A 10,365-nucleotide genomic window follows, 5' to 3' on the forward strand; every position below is an offset into this window, starting at 1 on the left:
TTCACACACCCCTTTGAGTCCAGATGAAGAATGCATAGGCTAGAAGAGAGAGTCAAAGTACTGGTAGGACAACTCAATCAGTGAAGGGTGTCGCATCTATCTGTTTGTGTCTTACACAGTCAGTCAATTATTTAAATCAAACACTGGCTATGGGCGGACCTGCACAAGCAAGGAAACAGTGTGATGTAAAACAGTAACCCCGCCTACAAAACATTAACAACATTGCATGCATAGTATAAATATAGATTTAATTTACCCTAACAAAAATAAACTATGTAAAAAGGAAACCCACAAAAGCTGACCCACCCCCTTCCTAATCCCAACCAATGTCCGTAAGAAACTGAAGTCCAAATGTCTAAAAATCCCAAATGCCCAATTCTCACCCACCCAAACAAGAATTAAAAAAGGGGCAGAACTAAGACAGGGACTGGCGGCGGGATTGAAGGACGACACGCATTTGCTCCTCTAAACGGCGGACATGGCGCTTGAGAGTGCGGCAGCAGGAGCAACAGTGGTGGGGGCACCAGAGATGGAGTTGCGGCTAGGGCGGCGGGCGGCTGCCAGATGGTGGGGCCGTACCGCTGGAGGGCAATTTCTGGGGCCCGGGGCACTGGAGGAGGCTTCAAGTGTTGCAGCATTTTCTTCCTCCTCCTCTGACAAGACCACCAGCGCCGGTATTCTCGCTGTATTGCCTCCAGTTTCCGGTGCCGTGCCTTGGCGGCCAACTCCTTCCTATCAACCTTGGAAGGAGTAGCTGTATATCAAAAAGAAACAAGACAATTGTAAAATATACTCTTAGAAAAACAGTAAGACAAGTTATAATTATACACATAGTGGCATGGTAGCACTATAAAGCACAGTACAAAACATTTATTAAATCTCGCCCGTTCTTCCTTCCACCCATCTTTCACTTTTTAGATGAACACCAGGTGATCTGATCTGACTTTTAGTCTTCTCCTTAACATTTTCAAAGCGGAGTTGAAATCACAGATAGATGAGGCCATTGGTTACTCAATACTCCCGCCCGTATGCCAATTAAAGTGTGTCTTCTTCACTCTTCAAACGTTCACAACAACTCCTACTTACTTAGGACATTGCATGGCACGCTAAAAAGGGACCACCCGCCATAAGGGCGAAGATCTTGTGGGGACAATTAGGATGCGCCCGCCACAGTGGCGGGCTCATCCCGTATTTTTAACATTGTGGTGGGCGGTGCCGAAAGCACTGCCCGCCGCAATGCTAAAAATAAATGTTGTGTTTTTACAAGCACAACGTGACAGGCCCCATGCAAAGCCTGCCACATTGTGCTTTGAAAGGCATAGCATAGATAGGTACCCTCAATGGGGGCCCGCAACGGGCACCCCAAGCATACTCCGCATGCCTTTCCATGGCGGCAATGCCACCAAGGAAAGGCATTTCAAAATGCAGATTATATGGCTGGTGGTGTGTTCAGACACCGCCACCATATTGAAACCTTTTCAGCCCGGTCGACATGTCAACTGTGCAGAAAATGGGCGGACGGCTTCTATCTGCCACGGACCCCCCAGCCATTGTAATATGGCGGGGATGTTTTCTACAGGGATATATAGTTAAATGCACAAAGCCTCTGACACCATGGATCACACAAGTTGTTTTCTATTCACGTCCTATTTATTGACAGTGAATGCTCTTGTTTTTTAGCACATTAGTTTTCTACAGGGATGGCGGGAGGTTTGCCCCTGCGGGGTCGGCGGTGACTACCGCCAGCACAGCGGGGGCAACCTTTGCTGTGAGTGTAATGTCAACAATAGTTAAGGATTATGAATCTAATTTACCACCGCCCGCCAATGGTGTTGGCACTCCCCCTACCGCTCCATCGGTATCCTCGGCAACTGCTGCATCCTCTCTCTCCGTGTCGCCTTGGCTGACCCCGGCAATGGTGGTCATGGGTAGTGCGCCTAGAAAACATTACACAATTTTTAGGCATCATATACACCCCCCCTATTGGTCAGTAGCAAGATTGAACAATGAGTTAATAGTATATAACATACATCACTAGTACGAATCAGGTAGTAGTCGAGTAGACACTAGTAGTTATATATGGTCCCTAGGGTCATTCAAGCCTTTGCTTAGTTAGCCCGAGCCTTGCAACCATTTTACCTTTGTGTCTTTTATTTTTGCACATGTGACGTTACCTTGCAGCTTGTTGTATAAGACACCTTTGAGCCCACATGACCTCACACTGCTACTGTCTAAGCGCGGCATACAAGCGGTCAACCGAAACGTTAACAAGCCACTTTTTTATGAAGTTCTGGTGTACTGTTAGTCCATATTGCTTATCCATAAATGCTACACTTTTTGGCACGGCTGAGAAATGCTTGAAATATACTAATGCGCACCATTTCACTTTTCGCATTACAGACGGAAGATTCCCTTCTACGAACCAGAGCTTTGCAGAGCTTATGATGCAACAACTACCAGTACTAGGTTATTCTAAGGTGAGGGGTCCCTTCACTCAGAGATCTTCAGTTATAAATTTATATAAACTAAATTCCTACCTAGGAGATGGTGGTGCTTCCACCACTGTTCCGTTATCATGATTTAATTAACAACTGTAAGTAAGTGTAACAATGTTTATGTTAATGTACAGAGCTTGTCAATAAACAACATTTTGAACTTATATAGACCTGGTGGTATTTGGTGTGGACTTACACGAGTGAGCAAATTAAAGGAAGCATGTGAATTGCTTCCACGGCTAAGAGGTTGGGTTTTATGTTCTGGGTTGTGTACTTGTTGGGTATCTTGGGGAGAGGGTTCGGAGAGCTAATAGTTATGACAAGACACTACTATAACTAGTCGGGCAGGGGATTTTGGTGGGTTCTGAACTTCTGATTGAGGTGTGTGAGGAAGGACCAACCTACCATCACCAACATCCAATTTTCTTGTGCAAAGGTCTGTATGTGCAAAATCCCTACAACAGTAGTAGTATGTCCTATCATATCAAAATAGTAATAAATCTGCTTGGGCATTTGTTGGTGTGAATTGGCAAGGCCTCAAGATTAACAAAGACTCCAGATCAATAAGACTAGAAGTAGTACATGAGGATGACCCAAAGGACTGGACCCAATGGCTAGGGCTACTGGTGAATCTGAGTTTTATTTACAACCTTTTAAATAAATAGAGGCCAACTGGGCAAGCTTAGCTACTACAGTACAGATAGACTAACAGTAGTAGTAGTACAGAGTGTCATCATAACAGAGGCATAACAAGATTTTCCAAACAGTACAGATCACAGGATAATTGTTGGTAAAAAATAGTATTAGGAAAATGAAACAATAGTTCAGGAAAAATATGGTGCGGTAAATGTTATGGAATAAGAATTATTATTAAAAACAAGAAGACTTACTAGGGCCAGTAGAGGAGCCCTCGTTGGTGTGGTCCTGGTGTTGTGGTTCTCCCGCCAACTGAGTCCCACTCCCTGTCTGTGTCTGCCCCTGGGTGGTGAACAGGAAAGATATAAGAAAGATACAAACATTGATGGATGGTGTGAAACAAATACAATATTTTTAAAGAACGGTCAAAAAACACTTATGTAAACAACAATTGCAATAACAAAATTAACCGATCTCATCTGGTCAACAAATAGTATCGGGGGATTCGTGGATCAACTACTTCCTATTTATCAACACTAATCCAGTCTTCCATTCTGATTCCAGAATACTAACTAAGCATAAGTACGATGTACCACCCGACCTAGCCCACCTATTCCATGCATGCCAATTGTACATTAAGTGTACATTTCCACTTCTTTTAGTCCTCAACAATGCATAGGGTCAAATGGAGGACACATGACTAAATTTTTTGTATACACCAAATTTTGGGTTGATTGATTAATGCTGATGTTCTGCTAGTGCTACGCCTATTATCACCACTCATTGAACAAACTAGAAAAGGTTCTAATAAAGACTGGGGTACCAGCAGCAGGTGACGTAACTGAGGGGGCATCATGCATACCACTAAAAAAATTACAAACTCATTCAAAGTAACTAAACCTAAGTATCAATCCGCCCCTATCTCTTAGTGACAGGATAAAGTAAGGACTAGAGTCACAATACCATTACGTAACTTAATTTCTCTAAAATAAACTCTTACATAATCACGCTAAGCGAGCGCAAACGCAAAGTTGCAAACAAGTAAGATTAGTAGTAGTGCAGAGGAGCACCTGTGTCATAACAATCACAGAAGACTTGTAAACCTAATTAACCTGGAATGTAAGCAGCAACATTCTAGCAGAAGACCAGACACAAAGTTGTAATAATTAAATAGAACCTCCACTCCTAGCAGGTCCAGCAGGTCCTGCTCACGGTCCAGGATGTCGGACTACCGGTGTGTCAACTGCGCCTGGGTGCACCGGACCCCAGAGCTGCGGAACACTGCCCAGCACTCCTTCCCCCAGCGCTGTTGACGCTCCCAGAGCCCGTACCCGGACCCAGGCCTGCCACCTGCTATGAGGGGAGAAGGGGGGTGTCGCTGAACAAAGAAGATAAGTGCAGCCTACTCCACCTCCCCAAATAAGGCCCGTGCCTGCACCCCTTGTGGGCGCCACCTTCCGCAAGGAAGGCGGTTGTGGCTCTGGCTGCGGCGAGCCCTACCCTTTGGCATGCTTCTGGGGAGAGAGAGACTGGGTGGGAAAGAAAATGTGATAAAATTAAAAAGTGAGTAAAGGAAATAGCAGGGAATAGGAAAAGAGTGAAAAAGTAGCTCAAAATCTCAAAAAAGTTGACAAAAAACAAAAATATAGAAGCAGGAAAATAGTTAGAGAAATAATAAATAAAAAAGATCCAAATAAAGTGGCTGGAAACAAAGGATTTCAAAGATACAGGGAGGATTCAAAATCAGGCCCCAGAACCATGCAATAGAGTGAAAAACATACCACATGCGCAAGTACGCGCAATATTTACTCCTCGAGCAGGCAAAAAGCGGCGCGAACATGTAAAAGCTTTCCCGAAAAGGAAATACGTACCACGAACGGACGCGAGCATGCATTGCGCAACCCGGAACAGGAAGGAGGCATCGCGAGCGGGCGGGACAATTAAAAACAAGATGAACGTGCCTGTGAGCGACCAGATGGGTAAGTTGGCGAGCCGCGATCACGCAGAAAATATTGCGTATGCAGTACAAAAGGGGGTGGTGATGGACGGAGCATCTGAATCAATCAAACACTCACACCTACACAAATATTGCGTATGGGCGGGGAAAAAACTTCTGTATCTTCGCGATATTTCCGCGTGACCGCTGAGATTTTTGACATTTTCGCGGTAGTTTGCGAAAGTGAATTTCGCAAATTCCGCCCACCCCTAACCAATACCATGACCATCAATTCCACCACCAATACCAACACCAATACAACCAATACCAGTACCACCAATAGCACCATCACAAACACCACCAATATCACCACCACCAATACCAACAGCACCCGCCCAATACCGCCACCACCAATATCATTATCACCAATACCACCACCAATGCCACCACCAATATACCACCACCAATACCACCACCACCAATATCACCACCATCAATACCACAATACCACCACCAATACCACCACCACCAGGAATACCACCACCACCAGTGCCACCACCAATACCACCACCAATTCCACCACCACCACCAATACCACCACCATCAATACCATCAGCAATACCACCACCACCACCAATACTACCTCCACCACCAATCCCACCACTGTCAATTCCACTACCACCACCAATACCACCACCACCAATACCACCACCACCACTACCACCAATACCACTAACATCAATACCACCAGTACCAACACCACCACCATCAACACCAATAACACAGCCAATGCCACCATACCACCAACACCAATACCAGTACCGCCACCTTTACGATCACTATCACCAATACCACCTGTACTGCCACTGCCAATACCATCACCACCAATACCACCAACACCAATACCACCGTCTACCAATGTCACCACCTCCACCAATACCAATACCACAACCTATACCACCACCAATACCACTAATATCACCACTACAACCACCACCATCACCAATACCACCACCAATACCATTGACACCACCACCAAACATAATAGCACCACCACCACCACTAATACCACCAATACCAATAATGCCAATACCACCACCATCAATACCTCCACCACCAATATCAGTACCACCATCACCAATACCAAAACCACCACCACCAATACCAGTGCAGCCACCAATACCACCACCACCAATACCATCAATGCCACCACCACCAATACCAGCACCAATACCAACACCATCAATACCACCATCACCAATCCCACCACCATCTATACCACGACCACCAATGCTAGTACCACCACCACCAATACCAATACCACCAACTCAGCGCCTCTCGCTCGCTAGTAATAGCAGGGGCACTGTCCGAGGCCAGAGCTGCAGCCAAGACCATCGCTCCCTCCCTCCTTCCATGCCTGTCATAAAGGACAGCATGCCCTGCACCAGGAGGGGATTGGTGTCAGTACAACGCGAAATATTACATCGCATTCCGTTACAACGGAATTTTTACAACGCAGGATCCATTACATCGGATGCCATTACAACGCATGGCATTACATAGCAGATGGTATTACAACGCATGGCATTACATTGTAAGTATAGGTAAGTATACCTTTTTTAAAAAATGTTATTAAGTTAATTTAATTAATTTTATTTAATTAAATTAAATAAAATACATATTAAAATAGCCATTAATTTAATTTAATAAAATAATATCTATTTAATAAATGTAATTTTAATAAAAAATGGGAATAATTTAATTAAATTTAAATAATAAAATTAACTTAATGTAAATATTTTTAAAATTGATATGAAATTTAATTAATTGAAATAATTTATTTAATTTAATTAATTTAATTTAAAAATGTAATTAATGAAATAAAATTAATTTAATTTATTAAACATATTTTAATTAATTTAAAAATGGTAAATATAATTTAAGTAACCCAAAACACAAACCCCTGTACCCCAAAATCCAAATCCTGCCCTAAAACCTAAAAACACCCCTGTACCCCAAAACCCAAACCCTGCCCTAAAACCTAAAAATACCCCTGTACCCCAAAACCCAAACCTTGCCCTAAAACCTAAAAACACCCCTGTACCCCAAAACCCAAACCTTGCCCTAAAACCTAAAAACACCCCTGTACCCCAAAACCCAAACCTTGCCCTAAAACCTAAAAACACCCCTGTACCCCAAAACCCAAACCTTGCCCTAAAACCTAAAAACACCCCTGTACCCCAAAACCCAAACCCTGCCCTAAAACCTAAAAACACCCCTGTACCCCAAAACTCAAACCCTGCCCTAAAACCTAAAAACACCCCTGTACCCCAAAACCCAAACCTTGCCCTAAAACCTAAAAACACCCCTGTACCCCAAAACCCAAACCCTGCCCTAAAACCTAAAAACACCCCTGTACCCCAAAACCCAAACCCTGCCCTAAAACCTAAAAACACCCCTGTACCCCAAAACCCAAACCCTGCCCTAAAACCTAAAAACACCCCTGTACCCCAAAACCCAAACCCTGCCCTAAAACCTAAAAACACCCCTGTACCCCAAAACCCAAACCCTGCCCTAAAACCTAAAAACACCCCTGTACCCCAAAACCCAAACCCTGCCCTAAAACCTAAAAACACCCCTGTACCCCAAAACCCAAACCCTGCCCAAAAACCTAAAAATACCCAAACACCCCAAAACATATACATCAGTACCCCAAAACATATACTCCTATACTCATACTTATTAAAAAAATTACTTAAATTAATATATTTAATTTATAATATTTAAAAACGAAATAAATATTTTTATTTATAATTAATAATAATTAAATCAATTATAAAATATTAAATAAAATTAAAAAAAAAAATACTTACCAATACTTACGATGTAATGGTATGCGTTGTAATACCATCTGCTATGTAATGCCATGCGTTGTAATGGCATGCATTGTAATGGTATTTGCGTTGTAATAGCTGCGTTGTAACAGCATTACGTTGTAATAGTTGCGTTGTAAGAGTAACACACCACCAGGAGGTGAAGCCAGGGCCCTACTACAGCTGCAGTATTTTTTTATTAGGCCAAAGATAGCAATGGCATTACGCAATGCCACACTGCACACTCAAATCACAGAGAGGGCAGGAAATAGCCCCTCTCCTGCTATTCCTCCTGAGCCGTGACAGTGTAATCACATAGCGAAGGGTGCTGGAGCGCTTTGTTAGTGTTTATAGCTCGGATCATATGTAACTCTCACTTTGCACTTTGTGTCTTTGTAATTTACAATTCTTACACCTATTCTTTAGGGCACTATTTATCACTACTTTGAAGACATCACAGGCCAGTCTCTTCCGCTGATAAATACAATCTAACAAGCAGTCGAGAAGGCCCTTTATTGCAATACAATAGGTTTCGCATTGGCGAGAGTTTAAGCTATTAGTATTGTAAATGACAATGCCTTTTATTTATGTTTTAAAACCAAAAACATAAATAAAAGGCCTTGTCATTTACTGAGCCAATAGCTCAAACTTGTGTGAATGCGAGACCTATTACTGTAAATGCTTGTTTGAAATTGTCTCAAGTAGGAGAATCCCCCCTGAAACCTCTGAGAAGATGTCAGGCTGACTCACTTCACTTGCTTGCTGAAATTCGAGCCAAGTATTGCATCTTACCAGTTTCAAAGGTCACCAGCCGTCACCGCCTCCCTGAACTCTCTTACAAGCTAGGCTTCTCATTTCCCTGACTGAAATTTGGGGCAAGTATTAATCTGCACCTCTTTCAAGCTGGGTGTTTTAATTCCATCGGTCCAGTATGCCTATTTCTTCATACAGACGTATCCATTTATTTTGTGTGCGCTGCCTTCTAAATGGCCAGTTGTGCAATTAGATGGAGAATTAGCAAATTGAATTTTACCTGCTATACCAGCTTTTCAATGGTCTTGAGCTTCCATTTCCGGTATTACCTGACACCAGTTTGTGTTTGATTAATGAAAGATGTTGGCCTACAAGTCCCTATTCAGAATTACTCCCCCAATCCATGAGATGCTCCCAGGGAGGGGGCGGGACCTTAATTTAACTTGTGAGACTGGTCTAGAAAGATGCGATACCGGAGATACAGACTGGGGGAATTCCGATTGCTAGGATTCAAGTGCCTTACAGGGCATCTTGTGCGCTGCTTACAACATAGACATGGGACGAGGAGCTTCCGGTCATGAGACAAAGATGGCTGCTTGAACTTGAAGCTCCGTATTGAGGGGAGCCTGTTATACTGTGCCTTTAGTCTTTCTTTACACTCTACCCTTTTTGTAATGTCATCCTGTGGAATGTTATCCTCTGAATTCATGGGGGTTCTGATTCAGTTGTGTAAGAACTTGCTGTACTGTGCCTCATTAGCATGGGATTCCTGTTACTAATAAACTTGGAACAAGTATACTCTGTTTTTTCTCCTTCATTGGATGGATGAGCTTACAACAATTTTGACAACGAGGACGGGATCTACTACTCTCGCCTTGCCTCATCCTATTTCATCCTATTTCCTGCTTCTGGACGTGCTGTCTACATAAGCTATTTGCTATTTGCTCAAGGAACCCTGTGCCTGGTGCAACTTTATTTATTCGATGGTGTGGTAGGACTTTTATTTATTCAATTACTTTTGTGTTCTGTCATTTCTGTGGCTCTGTTAACATTTTAAATGCCCTCGAACGCTGCCTCGTGCATCTGTTGACATTATTCCTCCACACGCGCCTCCCCTCGAGCTTTCTCTGTCTTGCTGAACATTCTCATGCTCTTGAGTGCTCCAACTAACAATATTCTTCTTGACAATTTTCAGTCCAGCTTCATCCAAAACTGCAGCACTGAAACAGCCCTGCTGCAAGTGATTGATGACGTGCTGTGGATACTCGATTAGGGGGGGGGCTTTGTCTTCTAATTCTCCTTGACCTTTCTGCAGCCTTTGACACTGTCAATCACAATACTCTCCTCAACACTCTTCAACAGAGAATGGGCATGGAGGGCATTGTGCTTAAATGGTTTACTTCATTCCTCTTTGACAGATTCCAAATGATCAAAATAGCGAGCAGTCTTTCATCTCCTTTGGCAGTAGGTCAAGGTGTTCCTCAAGGCTCTATACTTGCACCCACATTGTTCAATCTCTATTTAGAACCACTGGGAAATCTCCTAAGTAAATCTGGGATCCACAATCATCTCTATGCAGACGACACTCAAATCTACCTCAAGGTTGCCTCCACTCACGATCTCTCTATCCTAAACTCTACTCTCATCTCCATTCAAAACTGGATGTCAACTC

At 43.2% G+C, this 10,365-nt stretch overlaps 1 long non-coding RNA gene across 1 annotated transcript; it reads right to left on the reverse strand.

Annotated features, from left to right (window-relative positions):
- Window positions 1-412: 412 nt before the first annotated feature.
- Window positions 413-3,473, reverse strand: LOC147710420 (uncharacterized). The gene is made up of 3 exons (XR_015295626.1): window positions 3,386-3,473; window positions 1,815-1,937; window positions 413-754 (listed from the first exon to the last, which is right to left on the reverse strand). It is a non-coding gene; the product is annotated as an uncharacterized LOC147710420 (long non-coding RNA).
- Window positions 3,474-10,365: the final 6,892 nt, after the last annotated feature.

Source organism: Lissotriton vulgaris, chromosome 5 (genome assembly GCF_964263255.1).
Source record: "Lissotriton vulgaris chromosome 5, aLisVul1.2, whole genome shotgun sequence".
Taxonomy (NCBI): domain Eukaryota; kingdom Metazoa; phylum Chordata; class Amphibia; order Caudata; family Salamandridae; genus Lissotriton; species Lissotriton vulgaris.